The sequence below is a fragment of the Lactuca saligna genome, chromosome 5 (genome assembly GCF_052625555.1).
Source record: "Lactuca saligna cultivar CGN05327 chromosome 5, ASM5262555v1, whole genome shotgun sequence".
In the NCBI taxonomy this organism is placed as follows: domain Eukaryota; kingdom Viridiplantae; phylum Streptophyta; class Magnoliopsida; order Asterales; family Asteraceae; genus Lactuca; species Lactuca saligna.
In genome coordinates, this window is record NC_136421.1 from 143,614,817 (window position 1) to 143,635,739 (window position 20,923).

The 20,923-nt window shown below is 34.8% G+C and overlaps 1 pseudogene; it reads left to right on the forward strand.

Annotated features, from left to right (window-relative positions):
- Positions 1-1,912: 1,912 nt before the first annotated feature.
- LOC145045793 (RAF-like serine/threonine-protein kinase 20) lies at positions 1,913-4,537 on the forward strand (annotated as a pseudogene).
- The last annotated feature ends 16,386 nt before the right edge of the window (positions 4,538-20,923 follow it).

The window sequence follows — 20,923 nt, forward strand, 5'->3', positions numbered from 1 at the left end:
TCCATAGTCTCTATATGATCTGTGACTTCTTTAGTTTCAAGTCCAACATATATCATGATGTGAATAGGTAAATGTCTCAGTGGTCCGAAGATAGAGTGGTCCTTAGAAAGTGTGTACCTTTTAAGATCACGAGTGATGAAAATATTGATGTCATTTCCCATGTTGAGTCTTGCATCTCCATGGAGATCTAAGATGCACAAAGACTAGAATCGTGCGAATGTGAGCTCAGTTGGGGCTGCCCTTGGATTCTCCTTTGGAATGTGCTAAAGAGAGTCATCCCATAAGATCTTCCGATAGTTAACATCATTCCTTGTAAAGATGCTCCATACCAGTTCAAGTAACTTGAGACCCATATTTTCTATGCCTCTAGTTTTTCCAGAGAGACTCCGGATGATGAAGTGATACACAAAATTTCAGACTGTAGGCAGTTGGTTTTTCTTGAATTCCTCAATTCCTTTGAGTTTCTTCTGATAGCCCATCTGGTAGAGAGTTGAGATGATGTCATTCATGCTTCGAGTGTAAAACCTTGTGGAGGGAAGAACATGAAGATTTATTGCATTTAGGAACTTTTCTTTAGTCAAGATGACCAAAGAATCATCAACGAAGTTTAGATGAACTTCTTGCAGATTGTTGATTGGGTGAAACGCCGTGAATGCACACTTGAAGAGGGTTGAGATTGGAACAACATCAGTGAACGAATCAAAAGCTACAAACAGGGGGTGAGAGGATATGAACTTGATCATCATCAGAATGGATTCGTTATAGGCTGGATGATCTTCAAATATTGCCATAAAATTGCTAGAAGCAAATGATTATGATTAATTTCTTGTAGTGGATTCAGAACCAGCGGGCTACACTGATCCTAATGCTTTGGATTGCTTTTCGATACACCAGACTTCACCATTATGAAATTTATTCGAGAACTTGCAAAAAAAGTTTTGAGTGCAAGAAGATGAAGATCGTTGAAGAGTTCAGGAAGCATAAAGCTTTCTTGGGAGGGAAAAAGGATTTATATAGTTCTGGATCTCAAACATTTATTGAATTTACCCTATCTACAAGTGTTAATGGTCAAAACCCTTGGATTTAACTATTATCAGCCACAAATAAAATAAATTAAAAGAAATTATTATTATTTTCTTTTCAAAAATGGGACATTTAATGAAATTTTAGGCCCATTATCACACGTTTGGAGAACATGTAGTGAGGGGCATTAATCCGTTGAATAAAGGTGGAATTTGGAATGGATTGGATGTCTTGGGTAAGGGAGATTTAACATTTTAAGGAAAAAGATTTCTTTTATTGGAAACAGGTTTAATTGTCATTTATCCTAAAATAGGTCTGACACAAAAAGAACTTTTGAAAAGAACTAAAACGTTGTATACTACAAAACGAGTGTTTGAATTTAATATGGAATAAGTTTTATTTAATGAGGATCATTAAATAGCACACAACATTCTTGGGAATTTATGAAGTTTTTGAGAAATCATTAAAAGTGATTGTGGATGGATACACCATTACAAATTAATTCATCATTGCAGATTAATTCTTCATTGTGGTGGATGGAAAAGTAACTGCGATAGAAGGAACTGAGGAACACTTGACAAAATATTAGAAATAACAAACAATAAGGATCCAATAAAAATAAATATGATATATGGTATTGGTATACAAACTATACTGAAACCATGTATGATAGATATACTAGATTAGGACCGCATCGGAGACCAGAGGTGGTCTGCAGTACCAAGAAATTTAAGAAGAATTGTGGATCCGGATTCATCATCCCTAACACGTGTAGAAAATTGATGAGTTTTGTTGCATCAAGTGCTTTTGTAAACACATTCTCAATCTCTTCGTGAGTTGGGACAAAAATTAGTTCAATGTTACCTTTGAGTGTGTGATCCTTGATGACATGGTACTGAAGTTCAATGTGTTTCAGCTTCGAATGGTGAATAGGATTGTGAGAAATTGCTATAGTAATCTTTGAATCACAATAAATCGGTATCTGTAACATTCTATATCCGTAGTCCATCAGTTGGGTTTTCATCCATAGGACTTGAGAACAATAGCTCACTACTGCCATGTATTCGGATTCTATGGTAGATACAGAAACACAATTTTGTTTCCGTGAAGACCAGCTAACCAATCTTCCTCCAAGAAATTCACAACCACATGTGCTTTTTCTATCCAATCTGCATCCGACATGATCCACATGTGTAAAGGCTTGAAGGTTAAAATCGCTCCCTATGGGATACCATAGGCCGAGAGCTTTACTTCCTTTCAAGTATGTGAAGATCTATTTGACTGCGGTTAAATGCGATACTTTGGGGTCGGTTTGGTACCCGACTCATAAGCCTATCGCGAAAACAATATTTGGTCGGTTTGCGGTGAGGTACATCAAAGAACCAATCATTCCTCTATAAGTTTTGTGATCCAGTGATTCTCCATAAGGATCAGCAGAAATCTTATATTTGAAGTCCATAGGAACCTTGGTTGTGGAACAATTATCCATTGCATATTTCTTCAGCAGTTCAGAGGTATATTTGTTTTAATGAATGAAAATCCCTTGAGGGACTTGTTTCACTTGGAGTACTAGAAAGAAATTAATCCACCATACTTTGCAGCAGGTCCATCATCTCAACAGGAGAGATTGGTAATCACTCACTCACTCTATTTATGTATTTATTTACTAATTAAAATCACCAACAAATAAACTCTTATTATTTATTATTTATTATTATAGACAATAATAGAGTTCTGGTGAGAAGCTGAGATTCTGTTAAAGCTTCACCATCAAAATGTTGTGGCATTTTATGGTATAGTAGAAGATGGTCCGACGGGGAGATTAGCTACAGTCACATAGTTCATGGTTGATGGTTCCTTAAGGCGTGTTTTACTTCGCAAAGATAAGTAATCTCATATTCTATACCTCTTTCAACTCAATTAACCAATCTACCTTTTCATACTTTTTTTTTGTCTAGGCATCTGGACCATCGCAAGACGCTTATAATTGCAACGGAAGCATCATTTGGGATGAAGTATTTACGTTCCAAGAATATTGTGCATTTTGATCTCAAATGTGACAACTTGCTTAACAATATGGAAGACCCTTCATGCCCAATATGCAAGGTATCTATCTATCTATCTATCTATGACAACTTACAAGTTTTTCGTTTTCTTATTATTTCTTATTATTAATGTTGAAGGTAGGTGATTTTGGACTATCAAAGATGAAGCGCAACACTTTGGTTTTAGGTGGAGTTAAGGGCAACCTGCCATGGATGGCTCCCGAGATACTAAATGGTAGCAGCAATAAATTATCTGACAAGGTAATACCTTCCATTCGCTTGTTTGATTCTATCAACATATATATATATATATATATATATATATATATATATATATATATATATATATATATATATATATATATATATATAGTTTTCTTTTGTTTAGTGTTTTTGGTAACATACCAATTAACAATTAACAATGAACAAACAAGTTGATGTGTTCTCGTTTGGAATTGTGTTATGGGAGATCCTGACTGGCGAGGTGCCCTATGCAAACATGCACTATGGTGCGATCATAGGTGTGGATTAATCATTAATCATTATCTAACTACTAGTATTTTACAAGGAATCTACTTTCCTAGTATTCTAATAGTATCACACAAAACTTAACATCTAATATATATATATATATATATATATATATATATATATATATATATATATATATATATATATATATATATGATTATTACTATTGTTGGCCCACATAATATATATATATATATATATATATATATATATATATATATATATATATATATATATAATTTAATTGAAATCATGAAATTCTTAATAAGGAATGGTTCCAATTAACTAAACAACCATTCCTTCTCCGATTGATTCCATCATACCAACACTGTACTACTGTTTGTAGTATATGATAGCTAAATGGTAATAATCTTCAAAATCGGATTCTTTACCCTCTAAGTGAATGGATGATCAATCATACCATTGCCTTTAGCAATGAGGAACAAAGTTCATTGAATTCGAAGTTCCATGAGGCAACAGATGCAGATAAAATGGTTGGTAAACTTTAAAAATAGATACTTGAAGCTAGACAAAAGATCGAGTATTATAGAAACAAGATGCAGGAAATTTCGAGTTATCTCTTTTCATAGTGTTTTAACCTTTGATTTTTTAAAATTGTTATATCATCTTTATTTTCTATTCTTTAATGTTAGGTTTTGTCCAAGAGCAAGTTGGTAAGAGTCCCATATCTACCCTTTTTGCATAAATTGAAAGTTTTCATGCTTGGAGATGCCCAACATGTTGAAGTGGTAATAAGCTTTCTGAGTATCATAAAACAATGCTAAAACTCACCAAAAGATTCATCTTTGTAAAATTGAATCTAACATCTTCTTGAATATTTATCATAGGCTCACAAGATTGGGCTTGGATACATGGATGTTGAAGGGCTGAAGAAGCTGAACAAGATTCATCTTGTTTCCTACTTGATAAGGATATAAACCTTGTGGATGAGGCATGTTCAAATGTTAGGGTACAACTTGATAGTCAACTAGAAGGGGCTCATAGTGGCATTGGTTTAGGTTGTGAGTTTCTTAGACATACTGAAAAATGTTCAGATCTGGTATATTTATTTTCACATTGATTCAACATTTTTTTTATTAATAGAACAAAATACCCTTGAAAGATCCCTTCATTCACTTTGAGATGAAGCCTTTTTTGACAAATAAGGGGGAGAGTAGCTTTAGTCACCGGTTTAATAAATATACTAGATCTGAACATCTTTGAGATGACAACATATTTTCATTTTTAACTGATGTATTGTGTCATAAACTTTCACTCTATTACTATATGATAGTGGCCTTCTTCACTTGCTTGTTATTTCCCATGAGAAAGAAAAGTGAGTTATAATTCTACTTTTTATCATATATACCATTAAATAGTCTTCCTAATTGTTCTAAAAGATACTTTCTCTTCACTGTTTTAGAGTTACTGAACTTAAAATTTAGCTTATAGGGGAAACTTCTATAGCATCAACTATATCATATCTTGATAATGCATTTGTGCATGTTGGCTGAAGTTATGGAGATTTCCAGGTATGTAAAAACTTTCATCACATAAAAATATCATATCAACATCAATAATGTCAAATGCTAATGTATTTTTTTTACATATTGCCGCTTATTAAGTTGAATCTCCAACCTGATACAAAAGGATCTTATGTGGAAGTTCTAGAAAGGTATGTCAACTTGTTCAGGTATAATTGTCTAAATATTTTGCTATAATATTTATACCCTATTTAATTAAATTTCCATTCTTTCATGTTTTTTCTCTATAAATGTTGCCACTACTAACGCTAATCAGGTATAACCAAGGGTATTTTGGTCTTTTAATAAATAAGTTTGACTGACCTTTTTAATTTCCATAACAAGTGCTATTGGCTACTAGAGGTGGCCATCTAGTTTAGCTTGAAATCGGTGATGGTGTTTTAGTAGAAAAAAGCACGGAGAATTGAAATATAATATCTCATTTCTTGACATAAATCCTATTGGTGAAAATCCAACATATAGTAATCTTGCTGCAGTTGGGATGTGGACTGCTATTAGTGTCAAGATATTTTCACTACCCGATTTAAATCTCATCACTGAAGAACATTTGGGTAGTGAAATAATACCACGTTTTGTTCTTCTTTGTGCCTTTTAAGGGGTATGATTCTCATCTCATCTTCATCTTTATCTTTGTCTATGAGGGAAAATTTGTAAAAAGTGTTTAATGTTTAATTATAGATACCTTACTTGTTGTGTGCACTTGGGGATGGACATCTTTTGAACTTTTTACTCAACACAAGCACATAGGAATTAACAAACAAGAAAAAGGTGTCACTTGGGAAAGAATTAAGAATGTTGAAGCTGGTGAGTGAATTTTCTATAAAAAATCTAAGTATTATATAATACAATTTTATCTAAATACTTTGAATTATAATAATAAATAGTAATTAAAAATTTATAATATATGTTGTCACATGTTGCAAGAGATGTTGGAGCTCTTAGAGAACCTAGGGGCAAACTGGAAAAGTGAGTTGTAGAGCTGACATGGAGATTAGACTTTGAAAAACATTTGAGGGTATAGTTTCTTTTTTTTTTTTTTTTTTAAATTGTTTGTATCTAATTAGTTTGTAAATTTTTGTTACAACTTCTATTGATTTGTTTTATCTTTCCATCGAACGATTATTTGTATGATATTAAATTTTATGCAATAGATTGTATTTTTTGAATATGATATTTTATTTTCTATTATGAGACATTAAATACAAGTTTAATTTGAAAATTAGTAAATCTATAAATAATTCTTTTTAAACATTTAAATTATGATACGCAAAGATGTGTGTCATCTTCATTTATGACGTTGCCTTTCTTGACAGGGGCTTTAATGATAGGCAATGCGAGTCGTAAATGCGCGTCATAAGGTTACGACATGCAAATGCGTGTTATCTTCCTTTATGACAGGGATTTCCTCAATGCATGTCGTAAACGTGCGTCGTAAATGCGTGTCATATTTGCGCGTCATAAATGCGCATCGTAAATAGACGACACTCAAAACCGTGTCGTCTCTCGTTATGACAGGGCCTTTCTTGATGTGCATTTGCGTGTCGTATGAGCATTTTACGACATGCATTGCGCGTCGTAAAAGGCTGTTTTCCTAGTAGTGTAAAGGCTGCATAGTGACAGTGGTTTGTAAGATCATGCGAAGATCGAGTCTGTACGCCTGCAGATGGGTTTCAGATAATATGACTCAGAGGTTGTTCTTTTGTCCAGACATGTAGACGCGGTAATTGATGATCAGTAGCTGCAGTGGAAGGAACATCATCGATATTAAAGGATTCTGTGGTAGGAGAAGACAGTTCCCCCTCGACTTGTGAGCAGCCTGCAAAAGTGTCTTCGACTTGGACTGTATGATTTGGATCAGAATGAGGTTCCCTCTAGATTATGGAAGGGAGTCCCTCTTGATCTGAAGATGGTTCCCCTTGGAATATAAAATGCGTGATAACCCAAGGATCAGTTTTTGTGTCAATATTTTTTTCTTTATCGGAGTGTGAAGAAACATTTAATGGATTAGAGACTCTGCGCGTGGAAACCGGAGCTGCGTCTTCAAGAACTGGAACCTCAATGGTTGTCATAAGAAATGGAGTAGTGCTTTCCCCTTCAACTGCCAAGGTGGAAGTTCCGTGAGACAAGTCATTAGATATTTCTGCATGTTGTCGTTGAGCTTCCGGAGACACAAGAATTTTAGATAGTTGAGCAGTCTCTACAGGGTCAAAGATGTCATCATAATTAATTTAAAGTATGTTGAGAGGACCCAAAGAGGATTGGTTATCACTTTCTAGGATTGATTTAGTTTCACTTGAAGGGGCAGTGTTGCGGATGTAATAGTCATCGAATTTTACATCGAAACTTTCAACTATTAGTCCCGTGCGTTTGATAAGAACTCTGTATGCCACTTTGTTTGTTGAGTAGCCAACAAATATGCCTTCATCTGACTTCGGTGCAAATTTTTTAAGGTGATCCTTGTTGTTGATCACAAAGCATCTACAATCGAATATGTGAAAGAATTGATAATTCAATTTTCGATTGTTGAGGCCCTTATAAGGTGTTTTGTTGAGACGCTTGCAGAAAATGCTTCATTTTTGAACAAAGCATGCTGTTGCCAGTACTTCGGCCCAAAAGTATAGAGGAAGGTTTGCAAAGTTTAACATGCACCTTGATGCTTCTACACGAGTACGCTTCTTCGCTCTACTACTCCATTTTGTTGCGGTGTGTAGGGAGCAGAGAAGTTGTGACTGATACCTTTGGAAACCAAGATACGATCCAAGAGATGATTAGTAAACTCGGTTCTGTTGTTGCTTCGAATTCTGTGAACTGGTATCTTGATCTGAAGTTAAATTTCTTTGATGAAGTTTATCAGGATCTACGGTGTTTTCAATCTGAGTCTTAGGAAGAAGACCCATGCGAAATGAGTAAATTCATTAACCATAACCAGTATGTACTTCTCGTGACGGAGACTGGCTACGATATATGGACCGCAAAGATCAATATGTAGTAGCTCTAGTGGTTCAGAAATTGATGAATCTATGACCAGTTGGTGACTTCCCTTTGATTGTTTTCCACACTGATAAGCAGGGTAGAGTGTTTCATTGTTGTACTTCAGAATTGGGAGGCCTCGGACGAGTTCTTCTATGACAAGATTGTTGATGTACTGAAAGTTTAGATGAGCAAGCTTGCGATTCCACAACCAACTAACTTCAGATACGGCTCTGGATGGAAAACATAGCTACGGTTTCCCAATGATCAATGAGACATCCAAAGGATACATGGTCCCTTTGGATTTCGATTTGATCAAACATGTGCTTCTATCGCTTGTCATGATGTGGCAATATTAATTATGAAACTCAACCCAATTACCTGCTTTGCATAGTTGGCCTACACTGATGAGATTGTGTTTGAGGCCTTCTACGTAAGCAACCTTTTTTATTGAGAAGTTCCCTGTTGTTAATACAATGTAAGCTCGGATGATACTGTTTGCAATGTTACCAAAGGTGACATGTCCTCCATTACAGATAAGCCTAAAATCCAAAGGTACTATAACCTTCTGGTCATGTGCAAGGAGCAGGCACTATTGATCAGCCACTCCTCTTCTTGTTCCTCCTCGTACAAAGCCTAAAAATTACACGGTTAGTTTGGGCAACCAAACAAGTTTGGAGCTTGGGGTTACAAGTGAATTCTTCCTAGATGCATGAACAGGGCTTACATGGATAGGTTTTGTATGTACTTTAAGTCCTAGACCTGGGTGTTTTGAGGTATTTTGAGAATTACGACGTTTCGAAAGACTACGAGGTTTCGAATGACTACTAGGTTTTGGAGGATTATGAGTTTGGACTTCATTTGGCCTTTTCTAATGATAAAATCCAAAGGTAAGATTTTTCACATTTAGCCAAATACCGTACCTGGTTAGCGGTCCAGAGGGTGTGATGTGATGCATGTGACCAGTCTGAGAATGAGATTTGACCGAGTTGCCCTTTGGATTTGAAAAAGTTTGGGCATTGGACTTCCTCCTTGGTTTTGATCTTTTGTAAAACTGAAGTGACTTTAAAAGTGTAGGAGTTGGCAAAAGCCTTTCCATTTAGGGTCATCTAATAAATAGTTCTGAAAAAAGATATTTGTGAAAGGATTTGAAACTCTTTTTGGACTTGTTAGGAGAATTTGAAAAAGGTTTTGGAACTATACATTCATTTTTGTCTGATTTCACGATTTGAGTGTTTTTTGAAGACAGATTTGAAACATGTTTTTCAGGACCCTTTTCTTTAGAGATTTTGGATTTATTTTTTGAAAGAGTTTCCCGCTTTTTCCCATGAGATTTGAGTTCCTCTTTGAAAGCTTCTTTTGCCTGAGTTATTGGGGAACCGCAGTCCGAAGCATTTAACTGCGGTTTCTTACAAAACTTAGATTGTTTTTGAAAATGTAGACTGGAGTCATTTGAACAAGAAGATTCAGGACTCTGAGAGCATTAACTGAATTCAAAATTTTCTTATGGTAATTCATATGATGAATTAGTTGAATGGTGACAGTGCTCTTGATTGTGGTTTGTAGTAAAGAAGATTGAACAACCGCAGAGAAAGTCAGGGATTTTTCTTTGGAAGGTAATTGAGTTGACTGTGTCGGAGACTGCAGTGAGAGGGACTACGGTCTATAGACAAGTGCAAACAGTTCTCAAGAAATTAGGGACCTTCCATAAGGATTTCTTCATCACAAATTAAAGAGTCCTGAGAAATGGAATGAATTTTTCCATTGCTGAGATTTTGATCACATGGATGATCCGAGGTTTCAGGAAGAATTTCCTCGATGACACAATTATTTCTCAGGTTATGAAGTCTACCGAAGTGGGATCTAATATCATCAGAAAATGTTTTGTCATTCACTGGGAAGTGAAACTCTCGGTCAGGAGGGATATAGGGACGGTCCTTGAAAAATCAGGGTGATGAGCCCTTTACGGTGGAGCACCCATTGGACCAAACCTAATCGTACGTGTTGTCAACGGTTCCATTATTGACAAGATTTTCAATGGCTTCGCTTTCGGTAAACTATTTTTCAACTAATAAATTCAAACGAACAATTTTTTTTGTGCTAAATCCCTCTGATCTAAAGCTATTCCTAATTTGGTTTCACATAACATTATTGAATGCTTTTCTAATACTAAATCTCTTTCTAACATGACCAATTTGTGTCTTTTATCTTCTAGACGTCCTCTTACATGGAACATTTACTAGGATGCTATGTACTTCTCATATAGGGCCTTGTTATAGTCTGAAAGGATGACAACACAAGTGTCATTAAGGTTGTCTAAGAAGGGTTCACAATCATGTATGTTATAATGAAGAGTTTGAATCATAAGTTTTACATGTTCGACTAGGCTCAGATTTCCGTCTTTGGCCATGAAGCAGTAGTTATTTTCTAGCTTTGTCAAACCATCTTCATTAGCAGTTTCCAGCATGCAAATTTTACCCTTGCCCTTGATGTTGAGGTCTTCATCCTCATCCCCTGACGACCATACTTGATGATCTCTTTTCACCTGGGCCACATATGCCCCTTCCTTTTCCTTTTCTTTCATATCTTGTGCTATTCGGAGATAAAGGAGTTTTTCTTTACTATATTTGCTTTATAGTCCTTAGCAAAATGATTCTATTTGTTTAACTTATGAAAACTGACAACATCTTCTTTAACTTCGGTCGAGGGACCAAAGTCAGTTGGTTTAGCAGGTTGCGGTATCTCCTTGGCTTAATGACAGTTTAGAGGTTGTGGATATTGGTGAGGGTGTTTTGGGTATCGAGGGTGATTTTTTTGAGGGTTGAAGTTTCGGTTAAAGGGAGGCTTTGTGAACTGTTGAATTTTGCAAAAGGAGGTTGGATGCAATTGATTGGACCACTGACTAACAAGAGCAATAAATTTATGGAATTCCTCTTTATCATCATACTCTGTGTCATCTTCGTAAGAATGCGGTGGGTTTTCATATGAGAGAAAGTAAGGTTGAGGAGTTATGTTTTGTAGAGTTCGGGCCATGAGAGCAAGTGGCCATCCGAAGTCAGCACAATCTATGAGAACAATTGATTCTTGTGCTTGAATTTCTTCGTACATTTTAAAAAAAAGAGAATGAGTGAATATTCCTGTCATGTTGGACTATCATCTTTGTGGTAATCCAGTGTTTCCCCAAACCGTTATGAAACTGAAGATTGGTTTCATGGTTTCTGCAGACAGTGCCATCATTCAACAATTTGGTAACAATAAGGTTGAATCTTTGGAAGGAGTCCTCAAGGATTTCTCCCACTTGAGCTTCAAAGTTACTGAACTCATTGAGTGCGGTGGTGAGCTTCTTATCTTGTGCCTGCTCTGAAGTTTCATACATATTTTTGAGAACTTCCCAGATCTCTTTGGCTGATTTGCAATTGATGATAATGTCAAAGTTGTCAGGAGTAACTGCACATGATATTTCATAAAATGAAATTACATCATTTTCCATTTTATCGAGATCATCCTTAGTGGGATGATTTATGACAGGTTGGCCTCCTCCAAGTTTGGCTTGAGTACCGTCAGCTTGAACTGGAGTATGAATAGGGACATGAGGTCTTTCTTCTTTAGATCTTCACAAATCTCATCCAAGTCTTATTATACATCTCTCCATCCACTAGGACCAGTGATGAAACTCATTTTCCACCAGCATTGGAGGTCTATTCGAACCTCCAACACTGTTGGAAACATTAAGAGATAATGCTTGTGCAATATTTCCTTGATTTGATATATTTTTTTTATTTTTTTAAGAAAAATGGCCTTTAGTGGTATAGAAGGCATTTCAAAATCAGAGTTTTGTTCAAAAAGCAACCACTTTGGCTCTGATACCAATTGTTGAGAGAAAAAATTTTGAGAAACACACTTGAACAAACGTTAGAACAAGTTATAATGTAGAATAAGTTTAACTTAAAGGATCATAAAGCTCCATAATAATAAGAAGTTATAGTTAGAAATTTAGATAATTACATATGGAAATTTAAAGACGAAAATGTCAGGAAATATAAATGACAACAAGTATTATATCATGTAAACACTAAGCTGATTCTTAACAAGGATTGCATTCAAACCAAGTTAGTAAGTGTAATAAGCTTAAAGTGCTTAAGTCAAGAGTGACTTGCTCCTAAGGAGAGATTATGATATTAAGATTAGATATAAGTTTGGTAAGATCTTTGAGAGTAAGAGAGTAATGAGAGATGATGTATGACATAGGATGTAAAAGAGATGTGTTTTGCAACTGAAGCGGACGACTCTATTTAGAGAGTTCCGAGAACATTAGAGGTGAATAAAAAAGACTATAAAAAAGTGTCCATGCAAGGCACACTGGACAAAATATAGTAAATATATAAGTTAAAAACACTATGTCCTTGTTCTGATACGAAGGTTGCGGATGTCATCAACACTTCTCGTTGCTGTAGCAGAAGCATCATTGCGGTAGAGAGAGGGATTTTAGATTGACGTTCAAGAGGGTCACTTTCTTGATTCAACATATCTGCCTTTTATTTGGAGTTTTTATTCGAAATACAATTGATAGTGATTAAGGTATAATCCTAAAATCACAAAGGAAGATATTTCAACTGATAGAAAGTAAATCATATCTAGTAGGGTTTATTTCATCCTTTATTACCCCTAAAGATTTATATGGTAGTAATGATTTATTTCTCAACTTCTTATTTAAAAACTTCAAAAGACTTCACATTTATCTTTTATCATATACAATATAATTACAATGACTATAGTTGTTTATTAAGTGGATGTGGTACGTTGTACTAGATCAAGACATTCATTAAAAGGGAAGTGATACATCACCATGTATAGTTCCTTGATAATTATTTTCTCTATTGTTTAGTGAAAATAAAATTGGTAATATTTTATATATAAATAACATACAAATATGTCAAAGAAATTATATTTAACTTCCTTCAAAAATCCATTTATTGAAATCAACATATGTGTAATTTATTTATATAATAACGTTAATAATGTCATTTGAATTATATCCGACTATAAAGAGTTTTCTTATAGAACATTTATCATAGAGAATATTGATATTTACTTTATAATTCTAGTAAGAGTTATAGTTCTTGAAATCAAAATTAATCATTATACAATATAAATGTGATCGTTATGAAAAATGATTAAGTAAATAATCAATCATCTAATCAATTAACTTAGACATAAATTTAGCCAATCTAAATTCAAACATACATTGTTAAAAACAAATAATTTTTTACAATACAATTGTTTTATGTACAAAGTATAAATAATAAACTTGAAGAGTGAAGTTCCAACTTACTTGTTCTTAACTACATACTCTTCTTGAATATTTTTAAACATTTAAAGATATTTGATTAACATCTAGTCTCAAGTACTTTAGTTTTGTATAAAAAATATAAATTCTGTCTTTTATATATAGATACAAATATATATATATATATATATATATATATATATATATATATATATATATATATACCTGAATTGCCGGTTTGACCACTTTTTCTTAGATAAGAACAACAATTCCTATTCTATTGTCTCTTTTCTTGAAAATAGAAACAAAATCCATCTTTAATGGACTTTTTTGATTTCTTGGCCTTATATGTATGACTTCCATGAACTAAGGGCCTTTTAGAAACAAAATCTATCTTCAAGGGACTTTTTCTTAGATAGCACCCATGTTTCCTACTAGATTAGTCATAATCGGTAATCACTTATGTCAACTATTATAACATTTATATGAATGAATAAGAATGGATATATTTATGTGCTTATGTGTTTTATACGATATTTTATGTGAATTATATGATTATTTAATGAGAAAATAAATAAGATTACAATATGCATAAAAAATAAAAATTATTTTGGATAAATAACCTTAACCATATAAATAACAATGGACTTTTTGTTGCTCAAATCCCAAGAGAATTGATTTAAGAAAGCAATGGATCAAATCGAAACGCAGCATGAAGAACGATTGATATGTCATGTTGAGAGTATTCAATATGAAGTTAAAGAACTTGGTGCGCTGGCCAAGGAACGCCATATACTTTTTGTTGAAGAGGTCAAGAAGTACAAGATTCTGTAAATCTAAAGGTGGAGTCCCTTAAGTTTGAAATGTCGAAGGAGGTGGATAAGTTTGAACAAAGTTATTTGTCTCTTCATGGAAAAATCGATGTTGTTTCTAAGACTATCAGGAAACTTCTGGAAAATTATACTTCATTCTCAACCAAGGATTCACAAGTGTTTACCAAGATGGAAGAATTTGTGGGAAGCTTGAAGGAGTCAATTTTGAAGATGGATACTTGTCACATATATTATGTTTCTCAGGAGTCTTTATCCCATATGATTTCTTCATTCAAATCCAATCTTAAAGCTGAGCTTGCTCCTCGCCTAAAGCTTGTTAATTTGATGCCAACAGATGCCCCACCTATCAAAATAGTGATGCAAGGGGGAAAAAAGGGGGTTGGCTCATCAGAGGATCCTACTCATGGGAAGGTTGTGGGGAAGGTAATAAAAACGTAATTTCTAACATCCCTTCCTGTCGGTATGATAACAACTTCAACCATGGTGACTTTGAACCATTTACAAAAGGCATAATCATTGGTGTTGTTGCTGGGGGTTCAAGTTCAAAGCCACCACCTTCAAAAAAAGATAAGGGAAATAAAGGAAAGGGGGTTGAGAAAGAGATTTTAGAGGAGGAGAAAAGGAAAAATATTGAAAAGGAGATTGAAAGATAGAGACAGATTAACAACATAATGAGACAAAGGCAAGGTGATCCACCAAGTCTTGGTAAAGGAGATCTATGCAAGCAATATTGTTACGAGACAATCGAACAAATTGTGTCATCTACAAATATTATTGATTTTTAGAAGCCTCCTAAAAAGAGTTATGAGATAGAAAATATAGATTTCAATTAGTTGGATTTTCGCATCAATCAGATGATGTTTATGTCAGCTAAATATCAGTTAGTGGATAAGTTTAAAGATAAGGAGGAATATAAGAAGTTAAACCTGGGATTTCATGTTATACTTGTAAAGAAGGAAGAGGTAGTCTAGTCCTTGGTAAAAATTGTTAAAGTTCTCAACATTTCCAAGGATACATTGTTCGAAGGCTTGTTATAGAACTTTGATATCATGTAGTTTGTGCTAACAATGTGGCATGCGACTTCTCAGTAGCTGCTTTCCCCTTATGAATTTGAATGATCTCATTTTTGTTGTAAAGATATTGAGTGTTGTTGATATTTCAAAACTTCAAGTTACCACTAAAGAAGATCGTTTTATTAGTTTTGCACATATCAAGCTATTCATAGGTAATTACTAGGATTGTCTAGCTTTGACGGATGTTTAACTTGCTTTGGCAATGGGTAGAACAGTGGCAGTACCTCAATCAATGCTAAAAGGTCAAGGAAATCTCAAGAATTTTGAAGATGGAGAGATATGTGTTAAGACGTTGTTCGTTGTGAAGAATAAGAATCAGAAGATAAAAAAGTTCTTATTTCAAGGTGATGATGTGGAAAAGTATACAAATTCGCAATACACGAATCTTCGTGTCCATCTTAATAATTGCAAAAGGAATACAATAGGAGATAAAGGCTGAGATCCGAAAGATAATTGTCTGGTACATGGAGATTCGTAAGGTACTCCATCAAGCCACAAAGATGCTAATGACATAGATTTGACACTTCTCACAAATGGGGAGAATGTAGAGTTAAAAATGTGTTGTGAGATGATGAAGTACTTTTAGGCTTGATCAGTTTCAAAGTGTGTATTGTATATTTCAATGTATATATTTCATAAGGATATTTTTAGAGTTCGAAGCATAAGTGTCTTAGCCATTATGTATTTTTTGTTAGCTTATGTTGTTCCTATAAATAGGGATAGGTATAGAAGTAAGAGTAAGAGTAACTTTTGGCACTTTGTGTACATTACTCTTTCGTTCTCTTGTATTCTTTTAGAAGCATTAATAGAGACAAACAGATCATATTTACATTATGTGTTCTTAATATAAGTTGTACTATGATTTTGTTTCATATGAACTTCAAGTTATAATATACACAACAAGGATTTCGTACATATAAAGAACTCTGAAATCCGACTTCGTATGTAGAAGTTATCCTTCTTCAAAGTTTCGTGATTAAACTAGCATGGTTCTACGTATCGTAAGAATTAAATTTTTGATAAATTAATTTCCAGGCCAAGTGATCTAAACAAAAGGGTAGTAGTGAATAAACCAAGAGTGTGCATGTAAAGAACGTCCAAATTTTACTTTGTGAGAGGATGTTATAATTTTTCGAAGTTTTAACATAGCAGTGCGGGCACAAAAATAGAAATTCTACTCGGTTGATTGTTAGCTGAAACAATCTAAAAGAGAATTTAAGATTTAATAAAGATGAACCCGTAGATAAAAAGACAGTTGAGAATAAAAGTCATATAAATAAGTTATGGATTTTTCAAAGACTTTAAAAGTCTATACGTACTGGTCTAAATATGATTTTTTAGAGCAAGAATTAGATTTTAATACCATAATGAAAGTTGTAGAGCTTGTTGAGAGAATTTCAATGATATAAAGAAATTTAAAAATGGAGACCATATAAAGAAGTTATGCTATTTTGAAAATCTAGAAAATCGCATGCACAAAGTGCCCGATGCACATGATGACACAACACCACGAGAGAGCGCCACGTGGCATGGTTGGGGGTCGCCTTCCTCCGAGCGACACATCAAAGTGGCTCCACAAAATCTTGATACATCGCTGCATAGATGTGTCACATGTTTCACATTCTAGAAGGAGGTAAGGTGGAGCAACTAGTTCCTGACACATGGCAGAAGGCCTATGGAGCAAGCAACCCCCTTAGGCACGACGCACCCTTATGCCTTTCGCATTGTGCTTTTCAAAAGCCTATATATATATATATATATATATATATATATATATATATGTGTGTGTGTGTGTGTGTGTGTGTGTGTGTGCGCTTCATTTTACTATAAGCTCTTCACATCTAGCCCGTGGAACTCTTCTCTCTTAATTCTGCTTCTTATAGACCCTTTTTCATTGAGTTTCTATTCTACGGCTAACCCCTATGACACCCATGATTGTTCAACTAGTTGTAACCTTCAAGTAAAGGTTTTTGAGTTAGTATTTTGTCCTCTAAGTTGTTGATTTTTTATCAATAGAACGGAAACTTACTCTACTTCCATGTAATTTATTTTATTATATCTATAAGTCCTTACTAGGAACTTATAATTATGATTTATCAATGTTTCCATGTCATTATGAAAAATTGATCTACTTATGGGAGAGTTGACTAGAAGGGCCACATCGACTTAGTTGTTGGATTTCAGAAAGGCTATATACCAAAAATGGTCCTCCATCATGATTGGCTACATCTACTTTGGGATTGTTTAAGAAATCCCTTAGGATAACAGTTCGATGAAGAATGAAATTAGACTAAGATTTAGTGTTATATACATCTAGGTATTTTGGAAAATGTGTAAGGTAAAGCTTTACCCAAGTCACCAATCACCAGACATCTTGTCAAGTGAGTGCATGTCACACCCCAAAAACAGGAACGACGAAAACGTTCTGGGGTAGAGGACGTCATGAACAATATCACAACAATGAATAGTAGTAAACAACCAACAGCATCATCCATTGCATAATAATATAATTTTAATACAAGTGTTCTGACATGTTTAATAGACGCTAAAGTATATATCAAAATGAAAGATGAGTCTTGAATGAGCTCCATCTTCTCTAAACCTTGCATCAGTACCTATCTACTACTGACCTGAGGATACAAGTTATTTTGAAAGAGAGTATCACCTTTAAAGCTGGTGAGATCATAAGTATTTTAGTGTCTGTATTTGTAAGAATGTATTTTTAAGTATGAGTATCTAAAAGTTTTGAATATCCTAGAAAACCCTATGCTTCCTACTGAAAGTAGCCTTCTACCAAGGTATCTAGTATCTAACGGTGTCTCTTGTAAGAGTGTGTATTTTCCCAAATCTGCTATCATTAACCAAAAATATAGTATTTACATTACCGTGCATCGTGTGAATGTTCACGAAGTGAATGTAATGGGGAAATATGTCACACCCCGAAAACCGAAGGCGGAAACATTTCCAGGGTTGACTCCACGTTGAGTATCAAATCCAATGCACATAGTAAGTAAAGTAAAACAACCATTACATTACATAAGAAAAGTTTTACAGTTGTTTCAAAAGTAAAGTTTGTACAGTTGTGATACATAGTATATATAAACAAAATGAAACGGGTCTTCATGTACTCCATCTTCTGACCAAAAAGGAATCTTCGGGTACCTGTTCTAACGCTGACCTGAGAACACAAGCGGTTTAAAAACCAGCATAACGCTGGTGAGTTCATAAGCGGTTTTTGTTTGTAAAAATGTTCAAGTTTCCTTTCTGATTCTGAAACGTTACGCGCACCAAGAAAATCCCATATTTTCTTAAAAGTTGGTTGTTGTTTCACACATGTAATGTATAGTAAGTTTGTACACTAAAAACATGTCTATTCATGTGAAAATGTATAGTTTGGTTATCCGGCTTGTTAAACTGTTCTGTTTACTTATCATGTATTCCCAGGAAAGTCCCATACTTTCCTTATTGTATATTACCAAATGTAAAAGATGTAATGTTACCCGGTTTGTTACCCTTTCTAGTTATGTAGGTGTTACCCAGGAAAGCCCCATGCTTTCCTACATGTTGGTTTCTAATGTGAACGATGTAAAAGATGTAAAAGATGTAAACGTGGTTAGGTTCCATTTTCCCCAGGAAAGTCCCATACTTTCCTGAATGTTAGTTACCGTACGTGAAAGATGTAAAAGATGTATAAAGTGGTTCATTATTACTATAAGTAAATCTCTGTTATCCTAATTGCGAGTTCCATAACCATACGATGGACTAAACCTGTGGCAATAAGTAGTCCACATGTGGCAATAAGTAGTCCACATACTTATGACTTTCGTCACCCTTGAACCATTTGGGTTCGGCTGTAGCTAGCAGCCAGGCATAGGGTAGTCAGCCCCGTATAGATCTGTACACTCAAGTCAAGCTCTCTAAATACCAGAGATTCTGGTTACGGGTGCAGTCCTCCACTCGCGTATCTCTATGGTGTGTTCGCAGAGGACGTGTCTCCAATCATACAGGATTAACAACTTTACTAGTAATAATATGATAGTCCTCCACTCGCGTATTTATGTGGAGTGTTGCCGAGGACAAAACAGTGTACAGGTATTATGTTCAAATGTTCTAATGTCATGCTTTTAACTGATAAAACGTGGAAAAAACCATCTGTGAAATATATGTAAAACATAACAGTTTAAAAATCCATTTCACAAATATATGTTTACGTGATCTGCATGTTCAAACAGTTATCAGTTGTACCAATCAGAGTTAAAACCATATAAAATGTGAAACACACACATGAAAACATATTTTTTAGTACATGTAATCCCTTGTACTTTTCTTGTGTTCCCCCCTGAAAACAGTGAAAACAGTGAAAAAGGGTAGGGGTATGAAATCACCAGACTCGGAAATGCGTCGGTTTTGGATACTAGACGTTGGTTTGGGGTTTGATTACTCACAATGTCCCTATGTAAAATGAAATAATTTCCATATATATATTCAATTAGCGATACATTCACTAATCATATGGAACATTGCACTCCAACGAGGTTAAACACCTCAAAACGAGCGTTTGGAGTGACCCGGGTGACATCTTCGGACATGTAATGGCAGTAGGGACATAGGACTTGAGTTTACTCCCCAAGAGTAAACATTTTAGGGAGTTTACAGCCACATAACACACCCATACATGAGTTTACGGCCGTAAACTCATGTTGGTGTCATTTGGAGGGTTTAATGGCTTAAATGGACATGGGGATTGTTGGAATGGATTTCTAAAATGCCTTGGAATGAAATGAATTGAATTATATCACTAAATAGGGAGTTTACGGCCATACACTTGGATTTTATGGCCGTAAAATCACCCATGGCCAAGAAAAATTGATTTAAGGCACAAGGAGCAATCACATGTGATTCTAACTAATTTTCTAAGGATTGGTATCAACTTGTGGCTTCATTTAACAACTTTATTTGAGTTTACGGCCCAGACATATACCCTCTGGCCGTAAACTCTAATATGGTTAAGAAAAGATTAGTTTTTGATGCTAAGAACAATCACATGTGATTCTAGGAATTTATCCAAGCCTTTGGGGTGGTTTAAGGCATCATTTAACAAAGTTTCATGAGTTTACGGCCAAGGGTATGCTCCTAGGCCGTAAACTCCTATATGTGGCATTTTTGATGTGTTACAAACCCTTAAACTATTTTTAGATGAATCTACAATTTACCACAAGGCCATTGGTTGAGTTTCAAGGCATTTGGACATGTTTAAAGGCACTAAATCCCCAATTTAATGGAGTTTACGGCCCAGGCACATGCCTTGGCCGTAAACTCTTGTTTGTCCCCCAAAATGTATGTTTAATGTGTTCCATGTCCAGATTGGTAAGCCTCAAGGTCATATCTAAGTCCCAACTATGATTTGGAAGGTTAATTTTGGCTTAAAAACCCCATTTTGAGGAGTTTACGGCCCAAGCTTGATCCTTGGCCGTAAACTCATGTTCTTGGTCCTAAAACTAAGTTTAAACATCAATTTTAAGGCTAAAGAGGTTGGATAACAAGTTAGGGGTGTTACCTCTTTGATTGGAAGCCTTAAATCTTTGTTTTGGACCTTTGATTATGGATGAGGAGAGAG